A 20,379-nucleotide genomic window follows, 5' to 3' on the forward strand; every position below is an offset into this window, starting at 1 on the left:
CTGGACAAGAAGCACCTATTGCATTTGGTTCCCGTAATCTGACTACGCCGGAACGGAACTACTCCCAAACGGATCGAGAGGCTTTGGCTGTCATTTCTGGGATCAAGAAGTTGAACCACTTTCTCTATAGGAGACATTTCAAGGTGTACACAGATCACAAGCCGCTCCTAGGTCTTCTGCACCACAGCCGCCCAATGCCTCACGTGCTTTCACCGCGAATGCTTCGTTGGAACCTTCTGCTTGCTCAGTACGACTATGAGCTCATTTACAGACCAGGACGACAAATGGGCAATGCGGATTTGTTCAGCCACCTGCCGCTTCCGTCAACGGATGCTGAGAGTCCGGTTATGGGAGACGTCCTGCTGCTCGAAAACCCACCAGAGGCTTTCGCAGACGCAGCGAAGATCACTCAGTTGACGAAGAAAGACCCTGTGCTCTCTCGAGTGCTCAAATGGATCTGCACTGGGTGGCCAGAGAAAGTCGACGACCAGTTTCGACCCTACTTCGTGTGCTGCGACGAATTGTCCAGCTACCGCGATTGCATATTGTGGGGCTGTCGTGTGGTGATTCCACCTGCACTTCGCGCCAAAGTACTCCAGCTGCTGCATTCATCGCACCCAGGAATTGTACGCATTAAAGGACTCGCACGAGGCTACGTTTAGTGGCCTAAGCTTGACAGCGCCATTGAGTGCCTAGTTCGCTCCTATCAAGTATGCCAAGAGTCGAGAAATGATCCGCCCCGCACTGAAATCCACCCTTTGGAACAAGCTACGAGGCCATGGTCCAGGCTTCATGTCGATTTCGCCGGACCGTTTCATGGCAAGCTATTCCTCATAGTCGTCGACTCGTACTCGAAATGGCTCGAAGTCATCATTGTTTCGAATACTCCAGCAGCCAATGTAATCCGTGAGCTAAGGAAGCTGTTCGCTACGCATGGACTTCCAGACGTTGTCTCTGACAATGGTTCTGCATTTACATCTGCCGAATTTCGACAGTTCCTAGCAAGAAACAGGATACGCCAAGCTTGGTAGCCCCGTACCACCTTTCTTCAAAAGGACAAGCGGAACGTTTTGTTCAAGAGACCAAGAAATCTCTGAAGAAGTTCAAGGGAAAGGACGTTGAATTCTCTCTCACTCGCTTCCTGTTTCAACAACTCATGCTACCATGCACAGCTACAGGAAAGAGCCCAGCCGAGTTACTTTTCTGTCGCCAGCTCAAGTCCGCTCTCGATTGCTTGCACCCTCATTCCCAAGAAGGCATCAATACCGATCAGGATCAACCCAGACAGAAGAGCTCCGTCCGAACAACTCGCACTTTTTCACCAAGTGACTCCGTGTTCGCCAGAAACTTTTTCTCCGGACCACGATGGCTTCCCACTATCGTTTGTTCAAGAAAAGGACCTCTTTCCTATGAAGTCCACCTTTCAGATGGTGTGCTTTGGCGAAGACATGTGGACCACATTCGAAAGCGAAACCACAACCTACCCGAATTCCAAGGCCACAGGTCTGATCCTGCGGCACATCACCCAGATTTCTTCAGTGAATCAGACAACAGCCAACGCAGACCCATCTAGCGATGCACCTGCAAGTGCGTACGGCCGCTCCGAAACGGATAACACCAACGGATCTCCAGACACTTCTCCAGGATGCTCAGTGCCAGACATTCGCCGCCGCTCCACTCGCGAGCGTAGGTTCCCCTCGCATCTTCAGGACTACGTGTAATGTGTCTATCTAGCAATGGGGAAGGTGTTATGTACCCGCAGACTGCAGCCCCAAACCTGCATATTTCCACTCCGTTTGCGAGAACTCCACGGGCGCATCAACGCCACGTCTCGTGTTACAGCCCACCGCTGGCACGCTGGGGTCTTTGTCTTCTATGTTCTCGCTTCTCTCTCTACTCTCGAGACCCACTCGCTCTCAACGTAAACTGTACGCTTGGCTCCAATAAACAGTTTTGCCTTTGACCCTGACTCGACTCGCGAACACCTCAGGCTCAGAAGCAATAGCTTGTTCTTAGCCAAATGGCTGAGAACCGATAGCTTGTTCTTAGCCAAATGAATGAGACGCTATACTTTCATCTTAGCCAAGTGGCTGAGAAGCGATAGCTTGTTCTTAGCTGAATGACTGAGAAGCAATAGCTTGTTCTTAGCCAAATGGCTGAGAACCGATAACTTGTTCTTAGCCAAGTGGCTGAGAAGCGATAGCTTGTTCTTAGCCGAATGGCTAAGAAGCGATAGCTTCTTCTTAGCCAAATGGCTGAGAACCGATAACTTGTTCTTAGCCAAATGGGTGAGAAGCGATAGCTTGTTCTTAGCCGAATGGCTGAGAACCGATAGCTTGTTCTTAGCCAAATGGCTCAGAAGCAATGGCTTGTTCTTAGCCAAATGGCTGAGAACCGATAGCTTGTTCTTAGCCAAATGGATGAGAAGCTATACTTTGATCTTAGCCAAGTGGCTGAGAAGCGATAGCTTGTTCTTAGCCAAATGGCTCAGAAGCGATAGCTTGTTCTTAGCCAAATGGCTCAGAAGCAATGGCTTGTTCTTAGCCAAATGGCTGAGAACCGATAGCTTGTTCTTAGCCAAGTGGCTGAGAAGCGATAGCTTGTTCTTAGCCGAATGGCTAAGAAGCGATAGCTTCTTCTTAGCCAAATGGCTGAGAACCGATAACTTGTTCTTAGCCAAATGGGTGAGAAGCGATAGCTTGTTCTTAGCCGAATGGCTGAGAACCGATAGCTTGTTCTTAGCCAAATGGCTCAGAAGCAATGGCTTGTTCTTAGCCAAATGGCTGAGAACCGATAGCTTGTTCTTAGCCAAATGGATGAGAAGCTATACTTTGTTCTTAGCCAAATGGGTGAGAAGCGATAGCTTGTTCTTAGCCGAATGGCTGAGAACCGATAGCTTGTTCTTAGCCAAATGGCTCAGAAGCAATGGCTTGTTCTTAGCCAAATGGCTGAGAACCGATAGCTTGTTCTTAGCCAAATGGATGAGAAGCTATACTTTGATCTTAGCCAAGTGGCTGAGAAGCGATAGCTTGTTCTTAGCCAAATGGCTCAGAAGCGATAGCTTGTTCTTAGCCAAATGGCTCAGAAGCAATGGCTTGTTCTTAGCCAAATGGCTGAGAACCGATAACTTGTTCTTAGCCAAGTGGCTGAGAAGCGATAGCTTGTTCTTAGCCGAATGGCTAAGAAGCGATAGCTTCTTCTTAGCCAAATGGCTGAGAACCGATAACTTGTTCTTAGCCAAATGGGTGAGAAGCGATAGCTTGTTCTTAGCCGAATGGCTGAGAACCGATAGCTTGTTCTTAGCCAAATGGCTCAGAAGCAATGGCTTGTTCTTAGCCAAATGGCTGAGAACCGATAGCTTGTTCTTAGCCAAATGGCTCAGAAGCAATGGCTTGTTCTTAGCCAAATGGCTGAGAACCGATAGCTTGTTCTTAGCCAAATGGATGAGAAGCTATACTTTGTTCTTAGCCAAATGGGTGAGAAGCGATAGCTTGTTCTTAGCCGAATGGCTCAGAAGCAATGGCTTGTTCTTAGCCGAATGGCTGAGAACCGATAGCTTGTTCTTAGCCAAATGGCTCAGAAGCAATGGCTTGTTCTTAGCCAAATGGCTGAGAACCGATAGCTTGTTCTTAGCCAAATGGATGAGAAGCTATACTTTGATTTTAGCCAAGTGGCTGAGAAGCGATAGCTTGTTCTTCGCCAAATGGCTCAGAAGCGATAGCTTGTTCTTAGCCAAATGGCTGAGAACCGATAGCTTGTTCTTAGCCAAATGGCTCAGAAGCAATGGCTTGTTCTTAGCCAAATGGCTGAGAACCGATAGCTTGTTCTTAGCCAAATGGATGAGAAGCTATACTTTGATCTTAGCCAAGTGGCTGAGAAGCGATAGCTTGTTCTTAACCGAATGGCTGAGAAGCAATAGCTTGTTCTTAGCCAAATGGCTGAGAACCGATAGCTTGTTCTTAGCCAAATGGCTCAGAAGCGATAGCTTGTTATAGCCAAAAGGGTGAGACACAATAACTTGTTCTTAGCCAAATGGCTGAGAAGCGATAGCTTGTTCTTAGCCAAATGGATGAGAAGCTATACTTTGATCTTAGCTAAATGGCTCAGAAGCGATAGCTTGTTCTTAGCCAAAAGGCTGAGAACCGATAGCTTGTTCTTAGCCAAATGGCTGAGAACCGATAGCTTGTTCTTAGCCAAATGGCTCGATAGCTTGTTCTTAGCCAACTGGATGAGAAGTGATAGCTTGTTAGAAGCGATAGCTTGTTCTTAGCCAAATGGCTGAGAACGGATATCTTGTTCTTAGCCAAATGCTTAGCTAAATGGCTGAGAACCAATAGCTTGTTCTTAGCCAAATGGCTCAGAAGCGATAGCTTGTTCTTAGCCAAATGGCTGAGAACCGATAGCTTGTTCTTAGCCAGATGGCTCAGAAGCGATAGCTTGTTCTTAGCCAAATGGCTCAGAAGCGATAGCTTATTCTTAGCCAAATGGCTCAGAAGCGATAGCTTGTTCTTAGCCAAATGGCTGAGAACCGATAGCTTGTTCTTAGCCAAATGGCTGAGAACCGATAGCTTGTTATTAGCCAAAAGGGTGAGACACGATGGCTTGTTCTAGCCAAAAGGGTGAGACATGATGGCTTGTTCTTAGCCAAATGGCTGAGAACCAATAGCTTGTTCTTAGCCAAATGGCTCAGAAGCGATAGCTTGTTCTTAGCCAAATGGCTGAGAACCGATAGCTTGTTCTTAGCCGAATGGCTGAGAAGCGATAGCTTGTTCTTAGCCAGATGGCTCAGAAGCGATAGCTTGTTCTTAGCCAAATGGCTCAGAAGCAATAGCTTGTTCTTAGCCAAATAGCTGAGAACTGATAGCTTGTTCTTAGCCAAAAGGCTGAGAAGCGATAGCTTGTTCTAGCCAAAACGGTGAGACACGATGGCTTGTTCTTAGCTAACAGGCTGAGACACAATAGCTTGTTCTTAGCCAAAAGGCTGAGGCGCGATAGCTTTTTCTTAGCCGAATGGCAGAGAACCAATAGCTTGTTCTCAGCCAAATGGTTCAGAAGCAATAGCTTGTTCTTAGCCAAATGGCTGAGAACCGATAGCTTGTTCTTAGCCAAATGGCTCAGAAGCAATAGCTTGTTCTTAGCCAAATGGCTCAGAAGCGATAGCTTGTTCTTAGCCAAATGGCTGAGAACCGATAGCTTGTTCTAGCCAAAAGGGTGAGACACGATGGCTTGTTCTTAGCCAAAAGGCTGAGACACAATACCTTGTTCTTAGCCAAAAGGCTGAGGCGCGATAGCTTGTTCTTAGCCAAAAGGTTGATGCGCGATAGCTTTTTCTTAGTCAAATGGCTGAGAACCAATTGCTTGTTCTTAGCCAAACGGCTCAGAAGCAATAGCTTGTACTTAGCCAAATAGCATAAAACCAATAGCTTCCCAGACAACACACAATGTCCTCAGGACGTCCTCAAAAGGTCCAAACGTCCTCATTGCTGTTGCGATGTCCTCAGAACATCCTCAGTATGTCAGTGCGCTTGGTGTCCTAGAAATGCTTATTTGAGGACTTTCTCGGGATGTGCTCTAGAAGACAATGGAACGCTCGCTAATATAGTTTTCCGCGCAGGTACTTCACACAGATAGTGATTAGCGTTCTCGTCCACATTGTATGTTTGTAATACAGGTAACAAAATTTTCTAGCTTCTAATTTTCTAGCTGGGTACATTTTCAACATTTATAAGAATACAAACATCTGCAAATTTTAAAATTAAAAATGATGCAAAAGAGAAAATGTTCAGTACGTGTATGTGTTTTGTGCGAAACAATTTTTCAGCACTTCTATTTTGCTGCTGGCCACCATGCGCAAGTACCTATTCTAGCCAAGCCAAGTTTAAAGTTTGAAGACGAGCCAGTCGGCCTTGAGAAAAATGGCAGCCATGATCCACGCAGCCACGCACAGAGGTAAGTCACCTGTCGTGGGTGCAAATAACAAACATGAGCGCTCTGTATAATTTTACTGGATTCGAAATGTCAGAAAGCAGCGAGCGGCAGCTCAGGCGGGAACGGAAGTGCCGCATCGACGCATTTTCCGCGTTAATTGGCAGCACGCAAATGACTTTGTGCCCAAGCCGTCGACATCGCAACAACACGGGCTTTGTTTCGAAGCAACTGAATTAGATGCTAGCACACGCTCGAGTTGTAGGCGTAATCCCAGTCCGAGCAACTACCAGCAGCAAAGTTCGTGACATACTGCTGTGTCTGTAATAAAGCGTCGCCACATTGAGAATCGCGTTGCGCGGCCCCTGTCCAGCGGAGATCACGAGTTGTCAGACCACAGTTGCGTTAACGAAGACGATGAAGACACCACGTTGGCGTTTCGGCACAAACTGCAGGAGTGGGCGGTAAACACTAAATCAACCCCTGCCGCGGTTACATCACTGCTTGGTGTGTTGCGCAGCCACACGTGTTTTTCTTCACTGCCATCGTCTGCAAGAGCCCTGCTGCACACACCAAGGTCCAGTGGTACTTCGCAACGTTCAGGGGGAAAGTACACTCGAAAGCTTTATACAGGGTGTTGCGACGATAACTGGAACTTGAAATTTTTTTCCTGAGCGAACCCGCCACTCTGTTCCCACTCGAACTTTACACGAAGGTCGCATTTTGTGGTCTATTTGACACCGGGAACAACGACGGTGCTTACCTGCTTATCCTGAAAATAAAAACGATTTTCACCTATGGAAAAATGGCGCTGATTTGGACGTGCGAGCCCGAAAACCGTGTTTTCTGATCGTCTGCTAGCTCATTCCTAGGTGCATTTTCTGATCGTCTCCTGCACCATTTGGCTCCTTCCTACCGTGAATCCCAAACGAGCATTTCGCTCTGCATACTCCAGGTGGTTCCGTCGTTCCAACGTCAACTTGCGCTGGCTCGCATGTCCAAATCAGCCGCCATTTTCCCATGGGCGAAAATCGTTTGTATTTATTTTCAGAATACAAAGCTAAGTACCGTTGTTGTTCCTGGTATCAAACAAAATAGACCACAAAATGCGACCTTCATGGGAAGTTTGAGCGCGAACAGAGCGGCGGTTCGCTCAGGAAAAATTTTTAAAGTGTTCCAATAATCGGTGCAACACCCTGTAAACACGGGAGCGCGTGTCGCTCAGTACATGCAGAGAGGTCTAGTGATGGAATGGTGAACCGTCGCAGTTCGTACACTTGGCAGATCCACCCCCTGACAACGGTTGATTGCGCTGCCGTGGTAGCAACGTTAGGTACCTGGCTATGATTCCAGAGAATACATGTGCCGATGAAGGGCTTTTTATTAAACACGAAACGACGTAAATGGATTAAAGCGTTTTCTTTTCACTTCCTAATTAGGTGATAAAAAAATGTTATCCTCCTTGACTAACTGATGCAGCAGGCAGGCACGCGATAAAGCGCTTTCAGGGAGTGCGTCCGCCAACCGCACAAACTGTGAGAGCCCGCCATCCTCTCACCAGAGCGCTCTGCATGTATCGAGTGGCACGCGCTCCCGTGTTTACTGTAATAAGTGCTTTCGACTGTACCACCACTTCGGTGTAGAAGCAGAACTGTGCAAAATACTTCAGGATTGTCCAGAGCTCCCTGCAGAACTCAGCCTTTCCCCAGCTGTTAATTGCGAGTATGTTGATAGACAATGACTTCATCTAATTGGCATGGAGGATGGTGTGAGGAAAAGGGCACTGTCAACACTTTGGGAAGAAAATAGCTTAAAATTTTAGAGAAACATTTGGTGCGTGGTCTATACATTCTGCATTGTAAGCTAATTGGGTAAAGGTAATTAAACAATGGCTACTACTCATTCAGCACACCTTGGAAGGCACTGCACCATGCCCGGCAATACTTCCCTTTTAAAACTTCGAAAATATAGCCGTGCACCTGGGTGAGCAAATTTTTTAGCATTGTAGTCAAGTTGTCAAAGCCTGTAATAATGCAACAAAGTTGCAATGCACTCTTTTTTTATAGACAGGAATTTTGCCGGGTTGGCCATTTTCCGGCAACCGATGCGCCACCTAGCGAGCATTTCTTGGGGACCGCGGGGCCAACAGACGACGCCACAGTCACACACTATTGGGCCGTGCCATGCGTGGTTATCAGACGTCCCAGCAGCATGGAAAATCGGTAAGTGTAACTTATTTGGTATGTCAGCAACGTGAAGTTTAACAGTGCTTAAAGGGGGATGTTTGAAGCGTTGGAGGGCTGTCCACTTTGCCCATTAATTCCGTTCTCAACCGACTAAGGTGGCGTGCCCCCCTACACACGCTTCGTCCTGACGGGGGTTGCCTGTGAGGCTACATTTCGCCGCGCCAGCAGGTCGTCCACCCGACCTTTTATCACCAATTGATATTTATTTTCTTCATTCAGGGCAGGTTGCATTCATTGCCTTTACTTGGCAATGTACAGAAGCTATCCGTCCGGGCGTCATTATGCCGTTGTTGGCTGCACCAACAATCCGCGTAAGTGCAAAGTGCTCATACAAGAAACGTGTGAAGTGCACCACAGCAAAAGAAGTGTCGGCATGTGGGGAGTCTTCGCTGCACAAATTTCCTGCATCCCTCAAGTCCCACCGCAAATGGGTCATCGTGCTGAAGCGGAAAGACTTCGAAAGTAGCAAATTTGCAAGAGTAAGTACTGTCGTACGCTGCTTTGGAAGCACTGTTTATTCATCCTCATGCTAAGCACTTATTGCACGTTTAAAGAGGTTTTGCGTTTTAGCGATTTACCGAAACGCCGGGCATGCTCTGCCATCGCGACGCTCCCATTTCGCTTTCAGCTCGCCGTTTTCGCGTACCTGAGCTGCAGCATAGGTGTAGGGTTGATTTTTACCACCTTCCCATCGATGAAATGAGCAGAGAATACCTCCAGAGCACAAACACGTGCGGTAAGGATTTAGCATGACAGTGAATAAACAGTGCTTCCAAAGCAGCGTAGGACCGTACTTACTCTCGCAAATTTGCTAGGTTCGAACACTTTCCAATTCAGCACGACGACCCATTCACCGCAGCTCTCGAGGGATGCAGGAAATTTGTGAAGTGAATAGACTCCACACATGCAGACACTTTTGTCGTGGTGCACTTAACACGTTTCTTGTATGAGCACTTTGCCCTTATGCCGATAGTTGGTTCAGCTAACGGCTTAATTACGCCCGGACGGGTAGTGCTGTGCATTGCCAAGTGAAGGCAATGACGGCAACCTGCCCACAATGAAGAAAGTAAATGTCAATTGGTGATAAAGCGTTGAGCGTTCGTCCTGCTGGCACGGCGAAACATATCCTCACAGGCAACCCCCATCAGGACAGCACGCGTAGGGTGCACGCTTGCCGCCTGCGGGTTGAGAAAGGAATTAACGGGCAAAGCTGGCTGCTCCCCGACACTTCGAACATTCCCCTTGAAGCACTGTTAAAGTTCACGCTGTTGACACACCGAATAAGTGACACCGAGTTTCGATGTCGCTGGGACGTCTGATAACCAAGCACGGCACGGCGCAGCAGCGTGTCTGCGCTATCGTCTGCTCGCCCCGTAGTCCCCAAGAAGTTCCCGTAAGCTGGCACATCATTAGTTAAAAATGGCAGGGACCAGTGCACAGAAAAAATTATGTTGTATATGCTTCGCTAATTTGTTGTGCTTGTATCATTTTTCTAGGTCATTGGGGCAGTCGGACTCCAGTGACTACTAGGCTCTCAAGTGGACTCCGGTGACGATTCACAGCATGTGTCGCCTCACATTGTACTACGATGCATTTACTTGTGCAATAAATCACCATCACCAGCATATTTTGCATACTTGTGTCATCACAAGGAGGCTTGGGCAGTGCTGGTTTTAGATTAATGCTACATATAAAGGCTGTACCCAGTGGAGATTCTGGGGGTACACAAAGTGACATACCTTGGCAAAGAGTCAACTGCACAAATACCTCGGGGATGGCAGTACTAAGCCCAGGCCCCTCCTTTCTCAAACATCCAGTGCATAACACCTAGCAAAAAAAGCACGGCTAGAAAGTAGTCCTCAAAATGTCCTGACATCGTACAGTAGTCCTGTGAATGTACTGTAATCATCTGTGGCTTCCTTTTGAGGATGTTCTGAGGATGTGCTGGGGCCGGACAATAGGACCTTTTCAGTACCAATTGAGTATCAGAAGAAGACGTACTGAGGACATAATGTCCTCAATAGAACGTCTGCGGGACGTGCTCAGGATGTGTTTGTGTTGTCTGGATTGTTCTTAGCCAATAGGCTGAGACACAATAGCTTGTTCTTAGCCAAATGGCTGAGACGCGATAGCTTGTTCTTAGCCAAAAGGCTGAGATGCAATGGCTTGTTCTTAGCCAAAAGGCTGAGACGCGATAGCTCATTCTTAGACAAATGGCTGAGAACCAATAGCTTGCTCTTAGCCAAATGGCTGAGACGCGATAGCATGTTCCTAGCCAAAAGGCTGAGAAGCTATACTTTGATCTTAGCCAAATGGCTGAGACGCGATAGCATGTTCCTAGCCAAAAGGCTGAGAAGCTATACTTTGATCTTAGCCAAATGGCTGAGAAGCGACAGCTTGTTCTTAGCCAAATAGCTCTGAGAAGCGACAACTTGTTTTTAGCCAAATGGCTGAGAAGTGACAGCTTGTTATTAGCCAAATGGCTGAGAAGCAATAGCTTGTTCTGAGCCAAATGGCTGAGCGGCTACCATCAAATAAGCGGCTACCCCAGGTGGGAATCGAACCCACGTCCTCGTGCACAGCACTTTCGGATTCATGCGGTTTCTGCCAATCTGCAGCATATGTTGCTGCTGAACTTGTGTGGTGTTGTTGACACTGTGAACCATGCATTGCCAAACTGAATGCCACTGCATATGCAGATGGATCTGTCTTCCTTCTGTTTTTTAGTGATGTCTACCTCCTTGTTTACAGTAGCACAGGCATATGGTGGAAGATCCTTGGCACACAGTGCTTGTAGCCAGCTTGACGCATGATAAGTGTAAAACTATGTTTTCATAATGGTTCTATGATGACTGCTTTCCCCTGTATGTGTGCTTCACACCCTTAGAATTCCTCAAGGAGGCTCATGCAGCTTCACCAAAGACGAGAAAATTTGTTCGATTTTTCCACTTTGCGACTCGACTGTTCTTTGTCTTGTTCCCTGCAGTAAACTCTGGTGCAGAGATGTCGGCCCGAACATGTGGAATGCATGCCCAATTTGCATTGTGATTGGTAAACCTCAAGCAGTCTGCTTTGGCCTCTTCAAATGCATCAGGTGTGGGTGCATACACCATCTCTTTGAAGCTCCTGTAAAGACAGTCCCTTTTCTCACAAGACTGAAACTTGTCCAGCAGTCCCCATTGGTATGGGGACTGCTCGGAATTGGTATTGGAATTGGAACACGGAATTGGTATAGCTTTTCAGTAGACTGTGATTGAAATGGCCCCTTTATGGTGCCAATCTCGGTGAAATCTTTATCCACAATGACCCCACCGGTCTCTGACACCTTTGGGTTGTTTCCCACAAATGTTTGCAGAGGCTTTGTCACAATATGCTGTTGATCTGACGCAATAAAGGTCTGTGCAACTACATGGCTGCATCCACCTTAATCTTCAATCATAAATACGACGAGAGGCATTTTCACCCGCTGTCATGACAACCCTCACATTTTCTTTTTCATGGAGCTCCCTAACTAACCCTAAGCTTTGACGCATCATCTGCCCTGTTCTTGCTAATCTTGAGGTTTTGAAAATCTGATTGTAATCACCTTGCCTGTGAAGACAAAGAAAAACCAGCAGGGGCTTTAGTGGCAATTCAGTGGTCTGCAGCTTTTCAGCAATCGAGATTGGCCACACATTCGTGTCAATTGGAGGCTCAACGAATGCAACTTTGTTCGTTACTTAACCGCCTGAACTCTCAGTATGAAGAAAACATACCTGGTGTGGTGTCATGGTTGTGCTTCAAGATGGCACATGCTACTTCCAACTCCTGACTTGCACCACCAGTGGTGGCAGTCATGATCCTGGCAGGCCAACCTTTTTCAGCATCCTGGAATAAAGAAAAAGAACATAATCACACTACTTTAGATTAAAAGCACGCAATGACATGGGAAACTTTTAGCGCATAAATAGGGGCTTACAAAATACTTGTCACTTCCAAAGGCACTACATTTGTTCCGCCCCTCCTATGGTCCGCAATGTTTACAGGCCTAAGTGGTTAGTTCACTGCAGTGCACCAGAGCAAAACATGAAGCCCACCTATACACATGAAATGACCACTGCTTCCACCTCACACACTGGGATGTCCTTTTATCCCAAGGAGCATGCGTGTTCAGTGAAGGCAAACCATATCTACAACATATCACAACCCATCACCGCAACAGAAAATTACTGCACATAGACAGCAGCTAAAAGGCAGAGTTTGGGTCAGGCTTTGGTTATGCATACTAAAACATGTGAAGGGTGCCTGCTACCACAAAAGTGAGGGTCTTTGTCTGTTAAAAAAGCCAACAATGCAAATGCCAAAGCAAATGCTCTACACCCACAAAACATTTGCAGCAGAAATTGGCTTTTGCACAAACTGCATTTTGTCTTTAGACACCAGACACGACTGAGCAGATTACTAGATCCCAGTGAAGCATTCATGGCTGTACAGACTCCACAAACGCAGACGTCTGGAGAGGGGGGTAGGCAAGGACGGGCAACTGCCGTTGGAATTACCACGGCCTCCGCGATCGGCTGCCGGCGGCGCGCCGTTGCTCCGGCCGTCTCATTCGGCAAGTCCCCCAGCAAAAAAATGTAATGCGGCTCACTCCGCAGCGTGCCGTGAGGTGGCGGTGTTAGCCGATGGTTCGGCCGCTCGCACCGACTCCTCTGAATGGCTTGGCGGAGATTGTGCGGCTGGGTGTCTTCGCTGTCGTAATTCCTCTTAACTCCCCTGCGGTTGTTATTTTTGATGAATTAAGAGACCTGACAATGATTTTATGAATTCGGCTTGTCTCAGCTGCTCAGAGAAACTTATTTAGCTGAAGCAAAGGTGTGCCAGCGATCAACGAAAGGTTGACCATGTTTCAAGCATGGAGTGAGCGTACGGACTGGTACACAGTACTCTCTCGGAGGTTATTCATAGGTAACAGTTATTTGTGGGGATGAACAAGTTTGCGGTTACCGTGCCATGTTGTTGCAACGGTCACCAACCGATCCCCATCGCGCACGAAACTTCAACATCCAGGCCACTGCAACGCAAATTGAAATTATAAGCATATATACAAAATTTTTCACCACACTGACATGTTTTCTGCTTTTGACAGGCACACGCTTTGAGATCCTACATTTGTGAGTAAAAGTACTGGGTATATTGAAAGAAAAAAGTTTATTATCCCCTCTGTGAGGGCTGACCAGAGGATCAGCAGGGTGCAATCGAAGTGCATGAAACAAACACGTTGTTTGTAACTTGTGATTGAACGTATACTGCTTAGTTAATTAGCTTAATGAAACTTGGAGGGACTAGAGTTTATTCTAGCGGACAACCATGGAGTTGTCCGTTTCCTTCACGTAGGTGCATGCATGGACAGCAGACGGAAATTCCAACTTCAGCTGTGAACTACGGAATGGCGAAAAGCAGATAAAACCTGATGTAATGGTCGAGTCGTCTCCGCTGCTAATTGCCATATTTGTTTCGCGATAGTTTTCATAAAACAAAATTAGGTACAACCGTTTTTTGTATCCATACACTCCCCGCGCGGGGCCATTAGAGCAAACCAGAATTCTGTAACATTTATAACGTCACTGTAAACTAATTAATGGCAAATAAACGAAGCACAGCGTAATGATGGAACCGCCCTGGCGACCAATTCCTTTATGATTTTCTTAGGGCCGAGATTACATCGACATATACAGAGCAAACGCCAGAAAGTCGGCTTTGCCGAAAGATATATGCTGTCAACGCGACTTTTTTTCTACGCACCCTGTCGACGCTAGCAGCTGTTGGTCGGAACCTAGCCTGTAAATTTCACCTATAAAACCGTTCACAGAGACACTCTGCTTGCAGGAATACGAATGCATTTTACTTTAAGCTATGCGATTCTCAATGTAACGAAAGGTTCTTGTATTTAGGTATTCATACCAATCACAGTGATTATTGCGTAGGCACCGAAATATTTTTAATAACGAAATAAAAACGGAGTGCATCAAAGTTACTTTTTTGTTTGTTGCCGCTGAAATCAAAAACCTCATAGCATAACGCAGATGTGCCACGGAGATTACAATGTCGCTCAGGAATCACTCAACATAATTCGCTTCCAGTGTTTTTCAGTCTCTTAGTGCCCTTAGCATTACGTCCAATAAAGATTGATTCGAATGCCAGAAAAGAGAGCGGCCACCTGTTGTCTCAACTTAGTAGCCTTGGCTGTACACAACTGAATTAAGCCCGTACGGCCGCATAAGAAAAAACAATACCTGTTTACGAGCTGAACATCATTTAAACGTGGGAAATTTCGCAGCGGCGGTGTTATCGGAAAGGCAGTCGGTTCCGTGGAGCGTAGTGCGGTACAGCGTATGTGAACTAAACCTCTCTATTCGCCACCGTAGCTGACATAAATGCATCACCAGGTGCTGTAACATTACTTTCGATTCCTAAAAGCAGCTATGGCCGTTTATTTTTGTCATGCGGAACGGAAAAAGCTGCCAAAAGCCATTTCGCGGACTGCCGCAGCACAGACGGCAGTTGCTTTCAACCATCGGCTCCGCGCGCCGCGATGCGGCTGAAAACGGCGAAACGGCCCCTTCGAAATTACGCTCTGTCCGGCCGAATGGGACGGCCGGAGCAACGACGCGCCGCCGGCAGCCGATCGCGGAGGCCGTGGAATTACAAACCTTTTTTTTTTTAGTTTGACGAAGTGCTTCTAAAAAGCTGCTTAATTTGTCAAAACCCTAAATTAAGAATTGCGAACTACATTTAGGCACGTGGAAGCTTTCACTGTGATGGGGAATGCGATTTGCGGAAGCAAAGAAAATAGCTCTAGGTCAGAAGAAAAGGTGGAAGAAGGATGTTTGCCCGCGAAAACAACCCGTGAATGTCCCCTTGAGGCAAGGATATCTTCTTTGAAAGGACTGCAATATATCAATCAGCGGGTGGACAATGCATTGGCAGTTGCAGCTGCATTGGTTGTGCAGAAAAAGGCATGGCTGTTCCGCAAAGTTGAAACGAGCAACTCCCAGAAATTTAGCGTGACTGTGCAAAGCATGTAATGGCGTGTGGCAAGCCCCAGCAGTGAGATGGCTGTCACCACTGGCCGGCACCCGACACCTCCAGAAACGTGGAAAGCGGTGTCTTCGGAGATCAACAGGGCCAGCTGCTAACACGGTGCGGGTTCTTGTGGGGTGACAGGGATGCTGAAAAGAGGGGAAGCACCCAGGCAGGTCTGCTCACATCATTCTCAACTTCTGAAGTGAACCAATTCTGTATTTGTTTTTGTTCAGCATTGCATTTTTTCTCATGAACGATTGAAAGCAGGGGTCCTCAGACTTCCGAAGTCGTAGAGGACAGGGCCAAGAAACCTCACTGTACACCAGGCCATTCGTCTTGCATGATTGATTGATTTGATTGATTGTAGGGTTTAACGCGCCACCGCAACGCAGGCAATGAGGCACGCCGTAGTGGAGGGCTCCGGATTAATTTTGACCACCTGAGGATCTTTATAACATGCGCCAAAAAGTCCCACCCACAGGCGTTTCTGCCTCCACCAAAAAAGCGGCCGCCGCGGCCATGAACTGAACCCGCGTCCTCATGCTCAGCAGCATAGCGCCTTAGCCACTGAATCACCGCAGTGGGTTGCTCGTCCTACACCCCGTTCTTTCAGACTGTGTTTTGTTGCCAATAAAAATACAGCCCTGGTTCTTTGTTCTATCCCTTTCTCAAACAACATCAATTCTGCAAACCTTCCATTTTTCCACAAGCCGTGCCAGCTGGTTTCACATTTCCACATGCGTAGATGGGTACTCAAAAACAGCTGCGCAAACAGGTCTGTGCAACCACGGGGTTTTGTCCTTTTACTTAACTGTGCGCAAGTCTGGGCCGAGGTACACTGAGTGGCCCATTCGACTGTGCTTTTCTCACATCCACGTGTGACGTGATTCGTAAAGCCACCTTCACCAAGAGAAGAGTGCTTTGTGTGCACCGTTTGCGTAATATTTTCTTATTTGCATTTTGAATAAATAAACTTCTTTTGTTCAGTACAAAATTCAGTGCCTGTTTTTTAGGCCTGGCAGTAACTTGCCATTTCTAAATTTTATCCTAAAATTTAAGACCGCCAATTGGCTATCTTAAGGGGTTGCTCCCTCTTTACAACGCTCCTACACCGAGGCCTTCTCTCTGGACATATGCGCGCCCCCCGCCAAGGGGCCCATGGAAAAAGTTCCGGGACATACATGTCCACAAGCGCTTTTTGTGCATGATTAGAGTTGAACGACATGCACAACCAGAAACACAAAGAATGGCAGTTGCAGCAGCCCCACCAATTCCACCCACTGCCTTCCTTTCTCTCACGTCCCTTCCGGCTGGCCGTAAAGACTGCACTTTTTGCAGTTTCAGTTTGCAAAAGGGCAATCTTTGGTTTCCAATTGGAATCCAGGGCACGTGGCATACCAGGGCCTCCACAATGTGCATTTTTCAAGGTAACACTGTCAGAAAACACTGTACTTAATGGCCCAGAAATTTCGTTACAGTTTGCCTTTAACGCATTCGCCTTCACGACACTTAGGTACTTTGATGTCCTAGGAATATTTTTACATACCCTGCATGTTTCTTGTACCAAATGCAGCACCAAAAAATTCCCTGATGCACCCTTTCCCAATCATTCCTCAGGTTTAGGAGAAATAAATATGAGCCAGTGATTGCTGTTTCTTATAGTCCACAAAGTGACTTAGTTAAAAAAAACGGCAGCGGCCAAAGACAGCACCATGCTAACGACACATTAACAATTTTTTTTTCCGCAAAGTACGCACATTACGTCAAAACAAACTTGATTTCAGGCTATAACCTGCTTGTGCATAGATCATAAAAAGATGACAAAAAAATAAATGTGCAGAAATTCAGAGAACTATCTTTTAAAGGGACACTGAAGTGAATTTGTCCCGCTCCCGTTTTTGCTTGCACTGCGTAGACTGGCTCAAATTACCACACTTTTGATCGTCTATCCGGTTGATAAGTCGGTAATTATTTTATAAAGCCCAAAAGAAGAAAAACTACCATGCGCGGTCTGCAGCGGCCGCACCAACTAAACGCTGTGACTTCGGGAGGAGGTGCACGTGATTGGACGATGTCCAAGATTAGCATTCAAACAAGTTTCGGTTTCGGTTCTAGCTGTAAAACAACATGCTCAGAATCCAACGTTATCGTTGGATGGGCATTCTTGATATCTCAATAATCGTCATACCGCGCTTCTGCCATGTTGCCGGCTGTAAAATGCCTAAGATAAGCCTCCCAGGACGGCTTGGAATCGTAGCGATCACTAGCCAAGGCCTATGCAGTGGATGAACACCCTCCGCGTCACCGCAGACGCTCAAATGCCATGCACTTTTCTCCCATATTTGGAGCTTGCCTCACTCATGCCTGTATCGTAAAAAGCGTGTTCGCACCAGGCCGTTCTGGCCTGTGCCCACTGCCTGCAAGCAGTCGGTGCTTATGGCAACAGCAAGCCAACGGGAACTCGCCAGCACGTCAGTGTCAATCTGCTAGTGTTCCGCGAACTCGCTCATGGAGCAATGAACATTACCGCCCAAAAATGCTGAACTCAGTATAGAAAACATCAGAAGAAAATGAAAAAGTCAACTTATAAAAAAAAAAGGATGTACCCTCAGGGATTCGAACTTGTGACTTGCAAAAACTACATACCTAGCGCTCCAGACCCCTCAACCACAGGCCAGCGCTGCCAGCTTTGGAAATATAAGGTATATATCGTATAACCAGTTTACACTTTTATTTAGTTTTAGCATTTCGAGCAGCTTAGGTGACTGTTGTATAGCGCTCATGCAGTAAGCGTCCCCCAACTTACCACAGTATCTGACGTCTAGCAATTGCATTTCTTATACGAAAGAGCGTTTGCAGATGTGTGGTCGTGCTGCTGACCGCTGTTGTTTGTTCACCCAGTGCAAAAAAGTGCTTCCTGCTCCCTAGTTTTACGCTGTACGGTAAAAGTTTCAGTTGATTTTTTTTCCTTAGTACCTATACTGACTTCGCTGACTCTTCTCCTGCCTTCAAGTAGCCTTAGATTTCCTGCTAGTGTACCAGTCAGCAAAGCGTCGCATGTGCGCTTGTGCAGCGCTTGTGTGGAGCGACCTGGACTTGGAGCTTGATACAGTGTACACATAGGCGTGCGCAGAGTTCTCGATTAGGGGGGGCAAAGTCTTAGCGCTGCCCCCCCCCCCCCCCTACATCAGCTCCCGACCTCTTCCCACTGAAGGCCTAGCGGTCCGAACGCAGTGCAAAGAGGGATGTTCGTAAAATTTTTATTTCAATACGATGGAATTGCAACACACAAAATATTTCTGAGCAGAAATTTTTACTTTCATGTGTTACATCGGCAAGGTATGGGGCAAATTTGGCGCCCCCCTTCAGATGATCAGGGGGGGGCGGCCGCCCCCCCTGCCCCCCCTGTGTGCACGCCTATGAGTGTACAAACTAACAAAGCAAAGAAAGGCACATTCTTCCATTCACAAACGTGTCGTGGCTTAGTTTCAACTGAGCGAACGAATTGCGACGACCCATCGGCGGCAGGCGGACTGAACGATGGGCTGACTGGCTCTGTCGGAAGGTCGGCAAGCCATGCACTAGTGCAGTCAAGCCAAGTCATTTCCTCCTGACGTCACACAAAAAAGCCGCAGCAAATTGACGAGGATGCAGAGAGGAAGACAGCATTTTTGAATTGATTTTTCTACTAAATATACTCGCGTAAACGCACTCAGAGTGATCGAAACATGGCCTATGGACTCCGGACTACAATTTGTGCTAGTAATCCCGCAATGTTTACAAATCCCTTCAGTGTCCCTTTAAGGGGACTCACCTGACCACATTAGTATGGGAGTTACCATTTCATGTCCCCCAACAGACAAAAACAATCGTACTTCACCGCGGTCTTTCCCCCCTTTCCCACAACATCCTCCTTCACTGCGATCTAGAGAACAAAGTGTGCACTAGGGGGACAACTCAAGGCAGTGGCAAGATCACTCGGTGTGACAAAGGTCAGAGCACAAAGGTCACTAGGACCCCCCAAACATGGCTCCAGTTCCCACGTTTTCCCAGAACCACCATGCTGGGCTGTGGAAATGTGTACTTGCATTCTCATTTTAACACCTGTCCCCCCCCACACACACACACACGGGGACACACTAAAAATCATTCACCTTCTGAAAAATTTGTTCTTTCTGTAGCTTCAACGGTGTCACTCGACTGCTCAATGGCACAGCAGCCAGCCCGTGAGTAGTCACCGTGGCACGGGCAGCACCAATTTAAGGAGTGGAGACTCAAGCCCTCAAGACTCCACGTGGTGCGCTTCGGTTTCAGGGTGGCCACAATGGCATGGCCTCACTGCCTTGGTTAGGGAAAGAGAACGGCTTCGAGCCACTTCCCCATGAGCAAAATTGGGTTTTAGTGCATCCTTCACCATGTTGACACTCCAGACATGACACCGCTTTTTCACTCGTGAACAGCTTTTAGGTCTTCGTTCAGGAAGTGCAAGTTAGTGTGGTCAGTGGCACGATCCAAGGTTCCGGCTTCGTAGTTTGTCTTTCAGCTAACCCTGCCTTTTCTGTAGCTCACTTCTATTTCTTTCCATTGCCCGGGGAGAGGTGTCCAGTTCCCCAGAAGACAATGAGTTCGCATCCAATGCAAAGCTTCAGCAGTCCTACTCACTTCCTCCTGGTCTGTCACTAACAGATGGCTCGTCAAGGTTAGGCAGTTTCTGTCGGTGGATGGCATTCGCAATGTCTGGAGACAGGACTGTGTGCAGACACCCAGGAACAGTCAGCACAAACATGGCGGGTGCAGGGTATCTTTTTGCGGGTTGGCCGTGCTGCATCAGAAAAAAAGTAAAACATCGTGATTAGGAATTATACCCCTGCTACACTAGCGTCCGAATGTCATTTGAACAAAATGTCATTTGAACCAAATGCCAAGTTGTGCTGCTACACTAGGTTTTGAAAGGCCATTCGGCTAAAACGACATTCGAGCCAAATGAGCCCCGAGAGAGATATTTGGGATTTCAAATGCCATTTCTACCACTCTCGCACCCAGCGTCTTCGATCGGCAATAAAAAATGTAATACTTCCGTAGGTAATACAAACAAACTATTTTTGTTTGTGGAACTTTGTTCACTGTTCACTTACTTAAAATA

The 20,379-nt window shown here is 47.1% G+C and overlaps 1 long non-coding RNA gene across 1 annotated transcript in view; it reads right to left on the reverse strand.

The window, feature by feature from the left end:
- LOC144149160 (uncharacterized) overlaps positions 1–20,379 on the reverse strand; it is a 51,260-nt gene that overhangs the window by 28,038 nt on the left and 2,843 nt on the right. Inside the window, exons 2-3 of the long non-coding RNA XR_013318209.1 lie at positions 19,899–20,058; positions 11,927–12,038 (exon numbers count right to left, since the gene is read on the reverse strand). This is a non-coding gene — a long non-coding RNA (uncharacterized LOC144149160). The remainder of the gene's footprint in view (positions 1–11,926; positions 12,039–19,898; positions 20,059–20,379) is intronic.

The sequence above is a fragment of the Haemaphysalis longicornis genome, unplaced genomic scaffold (genome assembly GCF_048455015.1).
Source record: "Haemaphysalis longicornis isolate Haplotype H1 unplaced genomic scaffold, Haemaphysalis longicornis Haplotype H1 scaffold_8, whole genome shotgun sequence".
In the NCBI taxonomy this organism is placed as follows: Eukaryota; Metazoa; Arthropoda; class Arachnida; order Ixodida; family Ixodidae; genus Haemaphysalis; species Haemaphysalis longicornis.